The sequence below is a fragment of the Spinacia oleracea genome, chromosome 2 (genome assembly GCF_020520425.1).
Source record: "Spinacia oleracea cultivar Varoflay chromosome 2, BTI_SOV_V1, whole genome shotgun sequence".
NCBI lineage: Eukaryota > Viridiplantae > Streptophyta > Magnoliopsida > Caryophyllales > Amaranthaceae > Spinacia > Spinacia oleracea.
In genome coordinates, this window is record NC_079488.1 from 49,816,988 (window position 1) to 49,836,589 (window position 19,602).

At 35.6% G+C, this 19,602-nt stretch overlaps 1 long non-coding RNA gene across 3 annotated transcripts; it reads left to right on the forward strand.

Annotated features, from left to right (window-relative positions):
* Positions 1-542: 542 nt before the first annotated feature.
* LOC130467851 (uncharacterized) lies at positions 543-5,170 on the forward strand. Of its 3 annotated transcripts, none has more exons than XR_008927816.1 (2): positions 543-1,262; positions 1,341-5,170. It is a non-coding gene; the product is annotated as an uncharacterized lncRNA (long non-coding RNA). The 3 variants fall into 3 exon arrangements; XR_008927817.1 differs by having other exon boundaries at positions 543-870; XR_008927818.1 differs by having other exon boundaries at positions 543-870; positions 1,844-5,170.
* The last annotated feature ends 14,432 nt before the right edge of the window (positions 5,171-19,602 follow it).

The window sequence follows — 19,602 nt, forward strand, 5'->3', positions numbered from 1 at the left end:
TGGAAATATTCTAACAATATTATATTATTTCTCACTCCACCCCTATTAACCCACCTACCCCCTACTCCATACAAAAAATAATTAAAAATCCAACCCCTACTCTCCCCCAACCCCACCTTTTAACCCACCTCCCACTAACTACATTAAAATAATACCCCACTATCAACTACTACCTATTAAATTAAATAAGTCAATTCAAGTCCCTTAAACTCTGTGCCAGTCAAACCGGGTCGAGTATTCCGGGACGGAGGGAGTATATTTTAGCGTATAGTTAATTATATTTAAATAGAAATTACGAATTTTAGAAATAAATATATAATAAACGTATATTTATTTTATTACATTTAAATACTTTAATGATTTATGCAATATAAAATAAAATTTAGAATTCTATGTTGAAAAGAATTTGGATTACAAAAACACGATTGAATTTGGAAAACAATCCTAACCGGTTTTGGATTCAAATACTAAAACTAAATCCTAATCCTAGCCCGAATAGGTGAAGCCCAAAACAAATAAACCCACCACTCTCTTTACTTGTTTCAACATTCACGTAAAACTCAAGCATCTAATTTCACGTGAATTGCAAAATCTCTCAAACCCGTCCTCCTTCCCTTTTCACGACTGCTCCTCCATTGCTGCTACTGCTCACGCTGCCGGACCACCAACCTGTACGGCCACCAGTCCTCCTCCGCCGTCGGTACTCCTTGTTCTCCTCCTTCTCTTGTTCTTTCTTTCTCTTGCTTCGTGTTCTTGCTCTCCTCCTTGTGTTTTCCTGTCTTTCGCACAGCACCACCACCACGCTACCACCAGCGTTCGTGGCCTTGTTTCAGCCATCTCGTTGTCGCCTGACCGTCGTCCCTTTGCACGGTAGTCTCTCTTGTCCCTCCTTTATTCTCTCCTTCGTTTTTCTCTTTCTTTTATTTTCGTTCCCCCTTAATCGTGCTTGTGTCGCACAACCACCACCACCACTCGCTGCCGCCGAGCAGTTCTGCCGCCTCCAGCTGCGCCTCACACACTACTAGAAATTACACTTACAACGACAAATGAATAACGACCAACCAAATAAAATTATCGTTAAAACGTAAATTTGTTCAAAGTTGAGCGCGGGTCATGTAATAATTTTAAATAAAAAACTGAACCATATTTTCTCAAAAACAAATTCGTCTTTAATGTTAAAACTTACCTTCATATTTCAGCCGATTCCGAAACCTAGGTCAGACCTTAAAACTCTTTCAATTTTCTCTCCTCTCAAATTCCAGGTATGGCGATGGTTACAAATTAACCATATATAGTTTTCGAAAATCTTAGTCTTAATCACTCTGTTATTGTCTTGCAAGTATTTGGCGACTCAGCTACGATGGCGACAGGCAACAATGATATCGACACCGACACTACCACGACGGCGATAGGACCAGCTAACCCTTTTGCTACAATGACCGACATAAGCAACTCAAATTTTTACCCTATCGTCCTTATTTATAGAGTATTTATTTGAATCACGTTGTTTTTACATTGCAATTTCAAAAGTTCTCAACTATATTTCAATTAATTTCTCTATTTATGTAAATCTGATGGATAATCGGTTAATTACAAATCAATTACTCTTTCCAATACTTTGATTATCTGTGAAAGAAATTGTGATCATTTTTGTTAACGTGAATGAAGTCTGAGTATTAATCCATGTGTAATTTATTTTGTTTTGATTTCGTAGTTAGTGTTCATGTGTGTAGATTGTTATAGACTATTCGCACTAGTTCAGCTGTTGGGTGATCAATATGCTTAGTACCTTTGAGTTTAGTCATAACACAAAGCCTTAATCCTAATAGGTTCATGTTTTCAGGTTGGTGACTGAGTGTGTGCGGTATGTGTATAAGACTAGGAGAGGCATGCGTCTTGTGTACAATTGGCAGAGTCTTGCAAGCTACTCTGACAGCAAGAAGCTTAGTTTGTGTGTGTATGTGTGAGGCTTGCAGGGGCAGCAGAAACAAGCATGTCGTCTTGTGTACATTATGGTTTGATCTTCTAATATAGCTGTCTAAGATGTCGTATTTTCTCTGGGATTTTTTTGGGGGTAGTTGGGGGTGTTGTTTGACAACCATGATGTTAATTTTTGAATGTTCAATCTCGTTTTTGATATTTTTGTTTAACTTTATTTGGAGCTTTTATGTGTTTGATTTCACTGTACGACGTGCTCATAGACCTTGATTGTTGCTCGTCAGTTGAATTTGGTGTTTATTGGATACTCCCTCCGTATTTATTTAAGAGATACACTTGGCCGGGCACGGGTATTAAGAAGGAGAATTGAATGAAATAAAATAATAAAGCAAGTGGGGTTGGGTAGATATTTTAATAAGTAAACAAGTGGGGACCATGTCATTTTGGTGGGGTGGGAGGTGTGACGGGTTTATGAAATTATTTGTTTAATAGGATGGTGGGTAATGGGGTAAATTAGATGTATTATTTAATTAGATGGTGGGGTTGATAAGTTACTAAAAATGGCAAGTGTATCTCTTAAAGAAATACGGCCGGAAAAGGCAAGTGTATCCCTTAAATAAATACGGAGGGAGTACCTAGTTTCTAATTTGGCATGTGGATTGAACCTTATGAATGCTTCTTCAGTATACGAATCGGGTAAATGGTGGCTGATTGAGATAATGTAGTTCTTTAGTGCGTCTATAACTGTAATGCAATATGAATTCTAGTGCATAAGGAGCTGATTGACAGATAGTCATCATGTTTACTATTTGTGTCCCTTGTTAATAGTGTCTCTGGAGCCTGAAGGTTTTGAAAGGATGCACAGATAACTTGACTGAGGCTCTCATGTTCCTGTCACATTTTGTTGGTGATGTTCACCAGGTTAGTGCCTTTTCTTGAGACAGTGTGACTCTCAGTGACTCAGTGAGGATGCTGATGAAAAAAGCTATCATGATTCATTTACTTAGTTGCATATATTTCATATAGTATTCCTTTCTGTTGGAGTCAAGTCAGCTGTGGGACTATAGTTTGTGCTTCAGATAACCAAACTAAAGTTCAGTATCCTTTTAGCATATAAGCATGTGAATGTAAAATGACTTGTACTGAAATATTTCGAACTATGCGATGCATATTGTCAAGCTATGTAAAATGTATGTATGTCTATTTTTTTGACTGAAAGTGGGCAGTGATACTGAAGCCAGTATTAGGGGTTCACAGCTTTTCCTGATTCTAAGTTCTTACACTATATTAACAAATTCTTCTATTTGCTCTTGCAAGCTGTCTAAGATGGGAAGAAAGGAGTCCGTCGTATATTCGTATGGATAGCAGTATTCATAAGTGGTCATATAGCTTTACTTTACATATCATGGAGTCACTGTAAAATTAATAACAACACCATAGTACGTTATTGAAATTTGAAAGCATCTCTATACACAGTTAAAACGCAATTTGGGAAGACGAGAGGCTTCAAAGATGTGAGACTAAGCTCTTACTTCTCAGTTCTCACACGATTTTGCATCTTCCATAAGAGTTTTACCTTCTGCATTGTTTGTAAACTGTTAGAGCTTTTTGGGAATAACTGCAGGAGGGAAGTAGGAAAGGGAGAAGGAGAAGAAAGGGTGAGATCAAAAAGGAAAAAAATAGTACGAAATAAAGCTTTTTGAATGGATCATAGATGAAAGCTTCGAGGAAATTCAATTCCTCCACTTAATATTTCCCATTACATTCCTAATTATCTTCGAAATTGTGTCTTCCCTTCTCTTTCATTTTGCTGACTACTCTTCAGGTGCCTATAGGCTATAATTAATGATCTAAGTAAGGGAACTGAACAGAATTCACCAGAGTTTAGGGTAGCACTGTGACAGTGAACACCTCAAAACTTTAAGCTATCTATTTCTTATTATAGTTCAAAGAAAAGAATTTACATAACCATTTGTTGCAGAATGAGACATTCACCTGATTTTATATAGGTAACAGTTTCCTTCTTATTGGTGTGTCTAAGTAGGACCGTCTTTTATGTTTTCATCTATATACCATACTTCATGTTGCCGAGTTTGTCTAGTCAATTTCATGTTGCGAAAGTTCTGTTTGAGTAAGGGAATCTCCTCCCCCTTGTTATGAAAAGGGTGTTTTTTGTTCCGTCAATTTCGGAGAAAAGCTATCATGATATGCTAAACTATGGTTTGGATTTTCTTTGTCTGATGAGCTAATCTATGAATTGGTGTGGGATATGCCATAGATGCATAAATGCATATGCTTTAAAAACAGGGAAACCCGTAAAGGATCAGATCACCAGAAAAACAAGTAATAAGTATTATGTAAGCAGGAGTATCAAGTTAATTTAGTTTTCTTTATTTAACCCAATGACAAGTTGATACCAGGAGAAGAATTCATATTTTTTCCCCCTAGGAAATGAATTATTCTTTACATAGCTGGTTCTCATATCTGCTATAGCTCTGATTTCTCATATCTGCTTCTAAGGCTCAAGCAGCTTTCAGGAGGCAACTTTCCATTGGTATTTTCCCTCTTTGTTTCTGAATTACGATTAACAAGTTGTCATTTTTACATTCTTGGAAGGGCCACAAAATCTCTTGTAAACTTTATAGATAGAATACTCTGCATAATTTCTTGTTTTACTCTACAAATTTACTTTTCTTGTTATTAGTGTGATTTTTTGTGCAGGTAGCACATGAGATTTTTAAATCCAATCTCCAGATCGAGTTATAGGTTTTAATGCAGGAATAAAGTTTAAATATACAAGGGACAACAACGTAGTAGAAAAAGAACTCCACCAGAACAAATTTTTTGCATGTCACGTGGAGGAAGTGAAGAGAACAACGAAATGAAGACAATATTACTTTGGTTGAGTTAATGAAAATATTCGAAGATATGTCGGTGTCACAACTTAATGTTGCAATTCCTACTTCACAAGATGATTCTGAAATGTCCAAGTACTTAAAGATGGGAAGTTATCACACTTCATACCGATTTAGAGTCTTTGATTTTTTTTTTTTGAAGTTTAATAACAGGGAATTGTTTAGATATTTCCTCTTTGATCTTTAATGTGGATGTTTGGTTGTTTTGTTGAGTTGTATCATAATTGTTATTGATTTTGTTTAATGAAAATTAAGTTTATTATGTATTTTTGAAATATTGAATAAAATAGCAGGTTTAGCCGGTTAAAACGGCACAATATGTTTGTTATTGTTCAACTACAATTCAAATTTGGTGGTATATTAAATTTCTTTTCGCGTTGATTTAGATGGTCGTTATCCTTTATCTGTTCGATGTTATTGAATGCACAATAACGACAACAAATTGAATCGTCGTAATAAATGAACGTCGAACAAACTATTTTGTCGTTAATAAGGAACGACGGACACATTATTTCGTCGTTAAAAATTCACGACGAACATTATCGTTAAAACCAATAACGTCGGAACCTGTTACGACAAAACCAACGACGGACTTTGTTCGTCGTTAAAGGTTTTAGCGACAACTAGCCTTATAACGACGAAAAAGTTCGTCGTTATAAACCATTTTTCTAGTAGTGACACCTACAACCACCTTCGTTCTCCCTTCCTTTGTGGTTAATTTCTTAAAAACCCTAAAGCTAATCTAATGTTTTAATTATATGTTATTAATTTAATTTATGTTTGGATTGAATTAAATTTATGATTTATTTATGAATTTAAGATTTTAATGTTACACAATTGAATTATTAATTTTCAGATTTCATAAATTGATTGAAACGAGAATTTGAATTAATTAAAGCGGGAATTCTAAGTTTTTAATGGTTTTGGATCATGGTAGAATGATTAGGAATGATTAAAACTATTATTTTTATACTCTAAGCATGATAATTTGGTGTTGGGGAAGTTTTTAAATGAGTTTATATTGCTGGAAATTTAAAGTATGATGTTTTGAGGAGTTTCAACGAATTTCAATCATTAAATTCAATAATTATTATGCTAGGAAGTTAAATATCCAAGTTTTGATATTGGGGAAGGTTCTAAATATGTTTACGATGTATTTAGAATGCTTTATTATTGTTGTGAATGATTAGAAGTTGATTGGGAATCCTTGTTGGTTGTTTTAGGCGGAGAATTCTCTGTAGGCGACTTTTGAAAGTGCTAAAGTGGTCTATCAATTTGTTTACACAAGGTACGTACATACCTGTGTGCTTATGGATGTGTGCTAATATTGAAACCATGTTGAATATGTCTATAAACTTGGTTATGTTGAAATTTACATGTTTAATGTTGTTGGATGAACATGTTGAACGTAGATTTTATTATGAGAATTATAACATGTTAGCATGGATGATTGATGCAAGCATGTCGGTTGGGAACATCATATTATTTTATATATATTGGTTTAGATCGATTGATCGTTGTTCCCTTTTAGCATTTCACTACTTTATGAGGGTCGAGGACCTTGTTTAGTAAGTTGAAACTTTATACCTATATCAAGGGGTTAACCGTTGTTAAAGGAAAGGTTGAATTAATTGGAACGAGTTCTTGATTGATAATTTTGTGATCACTTACTTAATTCCAAGATAAAAACAATTGTGAGTAATTGTTGATTACGTGATTTATGTGATTGATGAGTCATAACAAAGTATTAATTGGTAAATCATGTAAAGTGAAACTGAATAGCAATAGCTTTAGACTGTGCACGTCTGAAGTGACGGACAAACAAGTGTTTGGGTTCATGGTGGTAGCCCATGGCCTTTTCTGAGACCGGATTGATCACCGTGTTCTATTTTATTCAAAAGTTCCTCGATATCGCAGGTCACTGAGGATACGGAGTTGCGCCCGTACCTCGTCTTCCTTAGTGAAGACTTCTGGTTGGACAACTCGGTCCATTGACTATTTCAATTAAAATAATATTAATGATATAAAGGTCTAGTCTAGTCAAGTGTAGTTTTCAAGTTAATATGTTTGGGTCGTCCTTACTTATGCTTTATTAGTATCATGTTTGGAATGTTTATTCATTGATTTAGTATGTAGTACTTAGCTTTGTTGATTACGTGCTTTGTTTGTGTGTGTTGATCATGGCTATGCCTTATTGATCCTGTGATGACCCATTTTGGTGAGTAGTCTCTAAGGATCAATAAGCGTTGCCCATCTACAGGTTTGAAGATGATGCATCATTGGGATCGGGATTAGAGAGCTTGTATTTAGTTTTGATTTGCTAAGTTGCCTTTGGTTTGTTAAATTGGACTTTAAACTTGGCGTACTACCTACATTGACTTTATTTTCGTTGATTGGTTTTGGAATTAACTATGTAGTTGATTATTTATAAACCTAAAGTTAGTTTTATGTTTTCCACTACAAAATTCTGAATAAGCCGTTACGTTTTCACATGGGCGATAATACTTTGATAATTCTCTATAGTTATATTTATAAAAAGGGTTATTCTAGAAAAGGGAGAATTGTCAGGGTGTTACAAAGTGGTATCAGAGCTATAGGTTTTACAGACTTTTCGTGTCTACTTTTTAAATTTTTGGGCGCCTAACTAACTAATTATTTACTTAAAACGAATTTTGTTGAATTAAGCTGCAACTATTAAATTAAATAAATTGAAATATTTTCGTTATTACTTAGAAAAGGTCCGAATCTGTTTTATGTTCAAATTTTATGATTATGTGGTTCAAAATTTTTCGTTTATGTGAATTAAGTTCGTTTTTTTCGAATTTAAATTAATATATTCGAAATTTCTTTTTTTTTTGGTCACTGTTGGCGCTGCTGTAGTACCGTATTTTAAAAAAAAATCGTTATTTTATTTATTCGTTTAATAAAATTATTTCTTACTAATAATTCTTGTTTTATCATTCAAATGCTTCAATGCTTTACTTATTCTGACTTATTATGAGAGTTGGGTAGTATAGGAAAGGGCATATAGAATAGAAGCATTATGTCTGCATTGAATAATTAGTTCAACATAATTGTACTTTCTCTGCTTGCTAATTATTTATGTCTTTCCTATGCTTTACGATTGCTATTTATTTTACTTATTATGTATTATGGGATCGTACGGCAAGTGAGAGTACTAATTACTAACATAAAAACTATGTTTAATTGTTATAGATCACTAACCATGTCTAACATAGAAGAAAATAGAATAGGGAGCCACTCCAACCCTATCGTTCTGAGCGATGATGAAAGTGAAATGGATTACGAGTCTGACATTAATAGTTACACCAGCTACGAACTTACTATGCGTCACGTTTTAAGAACATGAGAACCTGATAGTGATGATGAAGCTCTTCGTGAGTTTGATCGTGCTAGGGGGCAAACTAGGGTCGATATTTATCATGTGGTTTTGAGACCTGATAGTGATACTAAGCCTGAGACTGAGCCTGAGCCTGAGCCTGAACCTGAGCCTGAGCCAAAGGAAGATAATCATTAACCTCAAGGACCACGGAGATCCACAAGGCCAAGAAAACAAGCTTATTATTTTGATATGGAAGATGATGATGAACTTAAATACGAGCTATTTACCCTAGAAGGTTATAACGAATCAAAGGACAAGACTGATAATGTCTCCCTCTAGCCTTTTTTACATATTTAGTTGTCTTTGAGAATAATGTTGGACAATTCGTCTAACAGTAGTTTATGTTTATATCATAGAACCTTTTATTTTATTTTGAGGACAAGTGTGTTGTTAATATTTAGGAATTATTATTAACATTCTTTTGAGGAATAAAAGTTAGATTATTGATTATCCAAAGGATCAAGAGTTTATTTTGGGCGCGCAAAGGGAATGTTTTCTTCTTATATTCTACCTTATTATTTGTGATGATTGAATTTTGTTCCTTGTTCCTCAATTGAATGTCCTTTATGTGAATATCATTCATAAATGATAGAGGGGATTACCTTCGTAAATAATTGTTGCACATTCGTAAATGATTGTTTATTTTTATGTGAATTCTTGATGTTGAGGTGATATTACGTTGCTAGGATACTATTAAGTGATGTTTCGAACCTAAAGTAGAATATATTAATTTGAGGTCGCGCTCTAGGATGACCAACAATAATGACCTAGCTGCTGATATTCGCCTCTTTGCGGAAAGGTTAACCCAGGAAAGAACTGAGCGCCCCGATTCTGCAGGGGACATGTTTGAAAGACTTGCGAACGTTAAGCCCCCATACTTCAAGGGGCAAACAGATCTGACCTTCCTAGAAAACTGGATTGGGGAGTTCGAAAAACTATTTTGGGCGGTAAACTGTCCTGAAAATATGAAAGTAGGTCAAGCTGTCCTTTACTTGAAAGATGAGGCCGACTGTGGTGGAGGGAGAATGAAACTAGGCTAAGTGTTGCTGAGGGGTTTAATTGGGACTCATTTATTGTTGAATTGAGGGGGAAGTTTTATCCTCCTTTCATGAGAAAGCAAAAGGCACGGGAATTCATAAACCTTAGGATGAGGAATATGACAATCGCTGATTACTATAGCAAGTTTATAGCGTTGTCGAGGTTTGCACATGAGGTTGTAGCCAAAGAGGAGCTAAAGGCTCAGAGGTTTGAGCAAGGGTTGACCGATGCCAGCTGGGATTAGGTGGGGAAACCTTTACATCTTTAGACATTGTGTATGGGAAAGCTGCTCATATTTATGGCTTGCAGTCAAGAAGGGACAAGAAAAATGTCGTTGTTGGGGAGAAAAGAAAAGAGTTTAATGCTGGGGAAGTCAAGGGAACTTCAAAAGGAATAGGCATGGAAATGGGAATGGGAATGGACATGGGAATTTTCAAGGGAGAAACAACCAAGGCAATAGCTACAACAATAGGAACCAAGCCGAGAGAGCGTACCACTGCAAGAGATGCAACAATAACCACCCTGGGAAGGACGGTAAGGGAGATTTGGTGACTTGAAACTGAAGGAAATAGTGCCCTTGGTCCAAGTATGCATATAATATTAAGTCTAATAAATGCGGTTCAGTATTAATTAACAAGTTAATAATTCAGTGAGATCAAGTGAGCCGAATGCCTGACTAGAGGCCGCTTCAGTTCAAGTAGAATTAATTATATTAATCCACAGCTTACTCTTGACTGAACCCGTAGGGTCACACAAATAGTACGTAAACGGATCAAGTATTTAATGGCATTAAATACTCCATCTATGGATATTCGGAATCGACGGATCTTGGTTTCAGTGGGAGCTGAGATCGTCACAGGCAAGAAATGAATACTCCGGAAACGATGATATTGCCGGAAACGGAAATATGGATCGTATCAGAAATATAAATATTATCCAAGTCGTAGATGTTGCCGGAAACGGAAACATGGTACGTATCGGAAAATATTATCGGAAATGGAAATATTGCCGGAATCGGAAATATTGCCGGAAACGGAAATATTGTCAGAATCTGAAATATTATCGGAATCGGAAAATAATTCCGGAAACGGAAATATTAAATATTTGTTCGAAACGGAAATTGATTCCGGAATCGGAAATATTAAATATTGTTCGTATCGGAAATAAATTCCGGAATCGGGAATTTAATCGGAAGCGTATCGTACGAATAAGCATCGGACGAGGCCTGCCGGACGAGGGCCCAGCACGAAGCCAGGCCATCGCCCAGCAAGCCAAGCGCGCCACATGAACAGCCAAGGCCACGCCAGGCCCAGCGCAAGGCCAGGCCCAGCAGGCCGTGGCAGCGCGCGCAGCTGCGAGCAGTGGGCTGCGAGCATTGCTGCAGTTCGCATGGGCTTGTAGCTCGCGTGGGCCGAGCGGCCGTGTGGGCTGTGCGCGGGCATGGCCTGCACGCTTGCGGGTCATGCTCGTGTATAGTTTGTGTTCACATACGAAACCTAAAGAGTATAGGATTTGTTTAATAATTAAAATTCCTAATCCTAAAAGATAAATTAATTAAATAAGAATTCTACTAGGATTCTAATTTAATTAATTCGTATCCTAGTAGGATTCGATTACTTATTCCATGGTCTATAAATATGAGTTAATTGCTCATAATTTATATCGAGTATTCAAGTATTAAAAGTGATTTTGAGAGCAAAAATTCAGTCATATAATTGCCTACAATAGCCGAAAATTCTAAGTACCGTAAGGGCGATTCTAGTTGGTCAAGCTTAAGGCGGATCCGGACGTGCTGTGGACTATCTACGGAGGGACGACATTTGGAGTCCTAAAGACTTGTTCTTGTTCGGTTCGGGCGCAGCTAGGGAAGACACGCTACAACATGTATGCATCAATTCTATGCTAAATGATTATGTGAATATAATATGCTTTCCTGGCTTTATGGTTTTTCCGCATGATTTATGAATTGTCATATGTATCATAACCTAACAGTGGTATCACGAGCCTCTTATTATTTTCATAATCTAAATTTCATGAACATGGTTAAATATTACAAATTTGCAAGAATTAAAAGGGGTGATTAATTTTCGTAATTGTTAATTAATTGCAAATTGCGTTTATTTAATTATACGTACGCAATTTTTCGGCAGTTTCTTCGTTACTCATCCAAATCGAGTGATTTTTGTGTCAATTCCGCATGTAAAAGGCATTCTAAAATTGTGACAAAATTTTTTTTTTTCGGCCGAACCCAGAATTCTCAAATTCGAAGCCTAACTATGACTTTCCGGAGGTTTTAGTTTTTCGAATGCAAAATTTCGTAAATTTAAGATGTTAAATTAAATATTTGCGATTCTTGTTGATAAATCTTGAATTTTTGATTGACCTACTGTATATGTTTAACAAGTTTGAATGCCTAGCCTTGTTAATTATGCAATCTAATTTGTAATTATGATTAATTTGTTGAAAATTGGAATAATTTAGAATTAATTTGATTTTCATAATTAGTTATAATTTAATTAGATACCTATGATTAAAAACCACCATAAAAATTGTAAATTTATGTTAAATTTTAAATTTTTATGACCTAGACTTGAATCCATGTTAATCGGAAATCAATTAAATAATAAATTTTCGATTTTTCGCCCTAAAATTAGGAAATTTTGGTATTTACTACCTTAAAAATACACTACTTTTGTATTTACTACCTTATGAAATTTTTATTTTAAATTACTACCTTAAAGTTCCAATTTTTTTTCATTTACTACCACTTTACAGTTTTCTCATTTTAAAACTGGGATATTTCTTTCGTTTCTTAACCGTTTAAAGTGATTCAAAGTTCATTATTTTCCTTTTTCTATAAGGATTTAATTGAGAACGACATTTCAAAATAATTCGTTTGGTGATTCATAAATATTTTAAAGTTTTAAAGATAATATTTAATATGTTTAACCTTTTACAAAATGTTAAAAGCAAGATCCCAATGGAATCGTTACACATAAACGAGAAGAATGGGCTTTGAATCACTTAAAATGATTAAGAAACGAATGAGATATCTCAATTTTAAAATGAGAAAACCGTAAAGTGGTAGTGATTGCAAAAAAAAATCATACTTTAAGGTAGTAATTTATAATAAAAATTTCATAAGGTAGTAAATACAAAAGTGGTGTATTTTTAAGGTAGTAAATACCAAAAAATCCCTAAAATTATGAAATTAATATTATTTATTAATTTGTCATTAATTTTGAAAATAAGTTTTAATTTTTATGCGATTCGCTCATATAACTTGCACGCACAAAGCAATGGACGCTACGTGTTACCCTTAAGGGGTGTTGTATAGTGCGGGCATGCGACGACGAGCAAGGGAGCTCGTCGCCCATGCGGTACGAATGCAGCGAGCAAGGGCATGGTGCACGAGCACAAGGCAGCAGCCCTGCCTTGTGTCGTGGGCTGTGAGCAATGGGCACATGGGCAAGGGCGAGAGCAAGGAGCGAGCAGTCGCGTATGGGCAGCAAGCGTGCTGCGCCACAGCGCGCACTGCCTCGCGCAAGCGTGCGGAGCCTCGCGCGCAGCGAGCACAAGTGCTTGTTGCGACGTGCGACGAGCGTTGCGCCCAGCGATGGCGTGCAGCGTGCTTGTTGCGACGTGCAACGAGCGCTGCACCCAGCGATGGTCAGCAGCATGCTTGTTGCGACGAGCGCTGGCGCGCACCTTGCGATGGGGAGCAGCAGCGATGCGACGCAGCGCATGGGCTGCGCGCACATGGCCAGCGATGGCTGCGTGCGTGTGGCCCATGGGCGTGCGTTGCGTGGGGTTGTTGCGTTGCGATTAGATCGTTTTGAAATTTTAATTTGAAATTTTCAGTTTACGTAATTTTATTTAATTTTAAAATTAATAATTTAAATTATTTTCTTGGATTTTAATTTTGAATATTGTAATTATAATAAATTTTATTTATTCTAATTATTTTACTAAAATTAAAATCATGAATTAATTTAAATACGACTGAAATTAAATTAAATTTCTGGATTCAATTATAAATTTATATGAGCTTTAAATTTTAATTAAATTTGTATGTTTCCGGTTAGACTAGAAATACATTTTTATGTTTAAAATTAGTAAAGCATATGAATTTATTGGTTTAAGTGGGAGCCCTTTTTAGTCATAAACTCTTGATTAGGTCTACAAATCCTTAAGGTTAAAACAACTTGATTAGAATTAATAAGGACTGAATAATTTGTAGATTATTGGTGCCCTTGATTAATTGCTGCAAATGTTTATGTGATGCATAATGTGTTTTACTAACCAGCTATGTGGGCCATTCATGATAATGAATGGGTGAATGGTATATATTGTATATGTACTGTTTTGCAGGTTATGAAGTGACTAGTATGGCCCAAATAGGATAGAAAATATGGTCTGCGTACCATTAATTTGAATGTAATTGGTCTAAAGTACCAAAGTTGTTTTTCAAATTCAAATATGGTCTGCGTACCATCAAATAGTTGTAATTAATTTTAATTATAGCTTATCCTATTTGAAGAAAATGGTGCCTCCCACGGAGATTTTCAAGACGGACTTTGAAGTTGAAGCTTCAAGATGAAGTCGGGCCATACTAGATCACATTTATCTTATGCATGTTTTAAGTTATTTATTGCTTTTAAATATGTCTTAAATATGCATGAGATCAAAGCTTGATTATGTTGCATGATTAAGGATTTTAGTTCACTTAAAATCTAACCAACATAGTAAGAGCCTTAAGTTCCAAACTTAAAAAAAATTGAGTTAAAAGGTGCCATGCCAAAATATACACTTGCTTGGATATCCTTTACATCAATCTAGTAATAGTTTTCGATCAGCGAGGTGTTACTTATTGGTCCTAAAGGGGCAAGGTACACAAATAATTGTGAGTACATGTTAGTTTTGGTGAAACTCAACGATATAAGTAAGGAGTCCTTTTATGTCGTGGCAAAATCGATAGGTTTACCTAATAAGTTCTTAGACGTGCCTATCAACCAAGAATAGTTTCTAGACTATTAGCAAAAGGTTTTTGCTTACCTAAAATGTTTTAGGATTGAGTCGACAAACTGTGCTTAATTCTTCAATGGTTTTAGGATCTTGGAATCATTTTATTCACACCTGCCGGAACAATAAATTCGAATAAAATGTAATAACTTGTTTGAATTGCATGATTGCTTTAATTTTCAAGTTATTATTCATGATAAATGTTTAGACTTTGCATGCTTCAATGTATGTTTTAATTATTGTTTATAATTAAATATCTTGCACTGCGGTAAATCCTTTTAGAAAGGTAACAGTAAATTTCCTCGATTGGTAATGAATCCAAGAACGATTCACGGAAATGAGAGAAAATGAGCAATTTAAAATGTACGTTTCTTATATCGACTTTTATGGTTGTTTTCGAATATCAAAATCGAATGGCAAACCAATTGGTGCTTGTGAATTCAAAATACAATGTAGTTTTGAGATCATAAAGCATTGAGTTTAAACTCTCAGCTTTACCAATGGTGAACAACCTAAAATCTTTGTCCATTTAATTCTCGAATGAGTCTAGTCCCTAGACATTCGAATAGATCGATGCTTAGAGAACTTTAGAAGCTTCTGGTAAGATCATCTAGTTGAAACAAAGTATTCAACATAAATTAAAATGGTAAAGAACCTTGTTGGTGACATTGGACATGTCCAACAAAGTATAAAAGTCAACACTAAAGAATTCAATTCTTAAGACTATAAGAAAGGGTACAAGAAATAGGAAAACAAGGAACAAATGAAAGGAATTTACGATTCCGTTTCTACCTATAAGTTTATGTTTAAAGAGAGTGACCTAGCAATCAAACTTCCTTGGTATCATATACCGCTTGAGGTTCTTACTTCGGTAATAACTTAAACAATGGAAGCTAGGATACACTAATGACCTACAAGTGGGAAATGAAGCATGGCAATGCTACATTAGTTGTAGGGTCAACTAATTTTGTTTTAAGTCCTTTCAAAGGCTGGAACTTAATGGCTATTTTGTTCCATAATCAGCATACCTAAATTTCTGCTTCAAACACAGAAAGACTCACATTCAGAAGAACAAAAACAATGCTTGTTTGTTTGTTTGAATGAAATGGTCATTTACGGGTTGAGTCAATATGCTTGATTAAAACAAACAACTCTTTAAATAAAAACTTTACTAGGTTCAAATCAACCCCTTGATTTGAGTTCCACTATTCTTTGGCGTTGTTGCTTAGACCATATCAACAAGTTAACATTCGTAAGCTCTATTTCGATGGACTTTTGAAAGTTGATTGATTTCTAGATCAATTTAAGACAAGCTAGTCTTACTTGTTGAAAGTAACAAAAGATATGAACTATTGTTAGAACGCCTAGACAATAGAGTTCAAAGCTAAAGAAAGATTTTATGACTTTATTATTTCACATGGATTTGAGTGAATATAGGTTTATTTACTCAAAGTGATATAAATTTGAATCTGTTTGGCTAGTTCAAAGATTCAGAAGTATAAAATCCACTTGGCAAGAAATCATAAAGATCTAGGTTAGATCATGTTGTTGATTACTTATACCAAGAATGATCATCAATAATTGTGTGTTGTAATTTCACGAACTAACTCCATGAGATATGGCATATCTAAGTGGAATGATCGAAGTCAATTAGTACTTGATTCGATCAATGATGAATCATAAAGACTTTTCCTATAATTTCTAAAACAAAATGCTCAACTACCACCAAACTAAACCAAATTCGTCAAAGCTATTGAAAAGTAATTTCAGAATATCTTTTCATAATATATATCTAGAGAGTTGTTAAACTCAGTGGGAGCTCAATGTTTGTTGTTCAACAAACTAAGGCCTAAGTATAGATATATGTTTCATTGTGATTTATTCAAATGAGACACAAGGGTATTGTTTCTACCACGAATTTTTGAGAACATAATGTTTGTTTGCTCGAAATAATGTCCTTTTGGAGATTCGTTTCCAAAATGACAAGTGGGAGAAAATAGACCTCGAAAGTCTTCGAGGCGAACAAAAAACATAAACGGATATTCCGGAGGCTTTTCGAAGTGCTTCAGAAAATCCGAGTTTATTCTTTAAGGACTTTAGAAGTGGCTTTAAAGAATAGACATCTCTTAGAAGACTTCACAAGTGCTTCAAGGAGAACAGAATATTCAAAGGACTTTCAAGTGGCTATTAATATTCTATTTGTTTGATGTTCTATACCCAAGTAGGCATAGAGTTCAAGTCACTGAAACTATGAGATTCTTCTATTAGATAGTGAAGAAACCTACAACTTGCAGTCAAACTATTATCATGTAGATTAATGAGTTTGTGACCTGTAAGAAAGCTATGACGAAACCCAGATTCCCTAAAATGGTTAGAGGCCATATATAGACTCAAATGTTTTAAATGGTTAGAGGCCATAAAACATACTCAATGTTTTGATGACAAAATTGAAATTTTGTTGATTTGCAAGAATAGTTTCACACCTATTGGTTGCAAGTCTGTTTTAAGGATAAAAACCATCAAACATGAAATTGTGTTCACACACAAAGCTAGATTAGTTGCTAAAGGTTACAAGCAAATTCACGGTGTGGATTGTGTTGAAACCTCATGCATAATCTTAATGCTTAAGTCTATAATTCAAGTAATGATTGCATATTGGTACATATGGCAATTGGATGACAAAATGTATTCCTCAATCAAATGTTGGAAGAAAACTATGTACATAGAATGTCATAGGATTTGTGGATCCAAATAATGCTTGAAATGAATGCTAGCTTATGAAATCTAAGTACAGATTTAAGCAAGCAATTGGGAATTGGAAATGTATCTTAGTGAAGCTAATAAGTATTTTAGTTTCATAAAATATAGATATATAAGAAGTTTAGTGGGAGTACATAAAACTTAATTGGTCCTATGCGTATCACACACATATCTCTCTATTATGAAATAACATTCAAATGCTAATAACTTAGGTTTGAAATTATTCATCAATGATGGACCAAGGCGAAACTTAGTACATACTGGGTATTAAGATCTATTTACAAAGATCTTATGATATTGTTTTGGATTAAGTAATGGCATTTACTAAATCAAACACGAAAGACTCCATTGCAGATATTCGATCCATATGAATAGATCTAAGTAATGAATGTTTGAACTATGTATAAGCATTTACTAAGTTAAACATCAAAAGATCTAAGGGAGATTCTTAACCTATATTATGCCCTTGGTCCAAGTATGCATTCAATGTTAAATCTAATAAATGCGGTTCAGTATTAATTAACAAGTTAATAATTCAGTGAGATCAAGTGAGCTGAATGCCTAGCTAGAGGCCGCTTCAGTTCAAGTGGAATTAATGATATTGATCCACAGCTTACTCTTGACTGAACCCGTAGGGTCACACAAATAGTACGTAAACGGATCAAGTATGTAATGGCATTAAATACTCCATCTATGGATATTCGGAATCGACGGATCTTGGTTTCAGTGGGAGCAGAGATCGTCACAAGCAAGTGAATACTCCGGAAACGATGATATTGCCGGAAACGGAAATATGGATCGTATCGGAAATATAAATATTATCCAAGTCGTAGATGTTGCCGGAAACGGAAACATGGTACGTATCGGAAAATATTATCGGAAATGGAAATATTGCCGGAATCGGAAATATTGCCGGAAACAGAAATATTGTCAGAATCGGAAATATTATCGCAATCGGAAAATAATTCCGGAAACGGAAATATTAAATATTTGTTCGAAACGGAAATTAATTCCGGAATCGGAAATATTAAATATTGTTCGTATCGGAAATGAATTCCGGAACTGGGAATTTAATCGGAAGCGTATCGTACGAATAAGCATCGGACGAGGCCTGCCGGACGAAGGCCCAGCACGAAGCCGGGCCATCGCCCAGCAAGCCAAACGCACGCCACACGCCCAACCAAGGCAGCGCCCAGGCCCACCGCAAGGCAGGCCCAGCGCGCGCCAAGGCCACGGCTGTGTGGGCCTCGTGGCGTGGGCTGCTGCTCGCACGTACGCGTATGGGCGGCCCTCGTGGCTGCCGTGTGTGTGTGTGTTTGTGTTCATGCACGATTCCTAAAGCTATTAGGATTTGGTATATGATTAAATTCCTATTCCTAAAAGGATAAATTAATTAATTAGAGTTCTTATAGGATTCTAAGTTTAATTAATTCGTATCCTACTAGGATTCCAATTCCCTTTCCATACCTCAATAAATAAGAGCCTAGGGTCATAATTTATAGATACAATTGAAGTATTCAAAAGGTAAGTTTTTGAAAGAAAAATCAGCCATACACTTGCAAACACAATAGCCGAAATTCCTAGTAACCTTAAGGGCGATTCTAGTTGATCTAACTTGAGGCGGATCCGGACGTACTGTGGACTATCTACGGAGGGACGACATTTGGAGTCCTAAAGACTTGTTCTTGTTCGGTTCGGGCGCAGGTAGGGAGGGCACGCTACAAAGTGTATGCTCCTAAATTATGCTAAATGATTATGTGTAAATAATATGTTTCTTGGCATTAAGGTTTTTCCGCATGATTTATGTTTTGTCATATGTATCATAACCTAACAGATCTCTGCGATGCAAGTGAGGAAATTGGTCAAGAAGGGGTGTGAATTATTTTTCTGTAGTGTCCAGGATGTAAGTAAAGAAGTTGGGTTGAAGATAGAGGATGTCTCCATTGTGAATGAGTTCATAGAAGTATTTTCGAGTGAGATTTTGGGTATGCCACTTGCTAGAGCCCTTGAGTTCACTATAGAGTTAAATCCTAGAACGACACCTATCTCCAAGGCACCTTATAGAATGGCACCTCCAGAAATGAGTGAGTTGAAGACCCACTTGAAGGAAATAATGCCCTTAGTCCAAGTATGCATATAATGTTAAGTCTTATAAATGCGGTTCAGTATTAATTAACAAGTTAATAATCCTGTGAGATCAAGTGAGCTGAATGCCTAGCTAGAGGCCGCTTCAGTTCAAGTGGAATTAATTATATTAATCCACAGCTTACTCTTGACTGAACCCGTAGGGTCACACAAATAGTACGTAAACGGATCAAGTATTTAATGGAATTAAATACTCCATCTATGGATATTCGGAATCGACGGATCTTGGTTTCAGTGGGAGCTGAGATCGTCACAAGCAAGAAATGAATACTCCGGAAACGATGATATTGCCGGAAACGGAAATATGGATCGTATCGGAAATATAAATATTATCCAAGTCGTAGATGTTGCCGGAAACGGAAACATGGTACGTATTGGAAA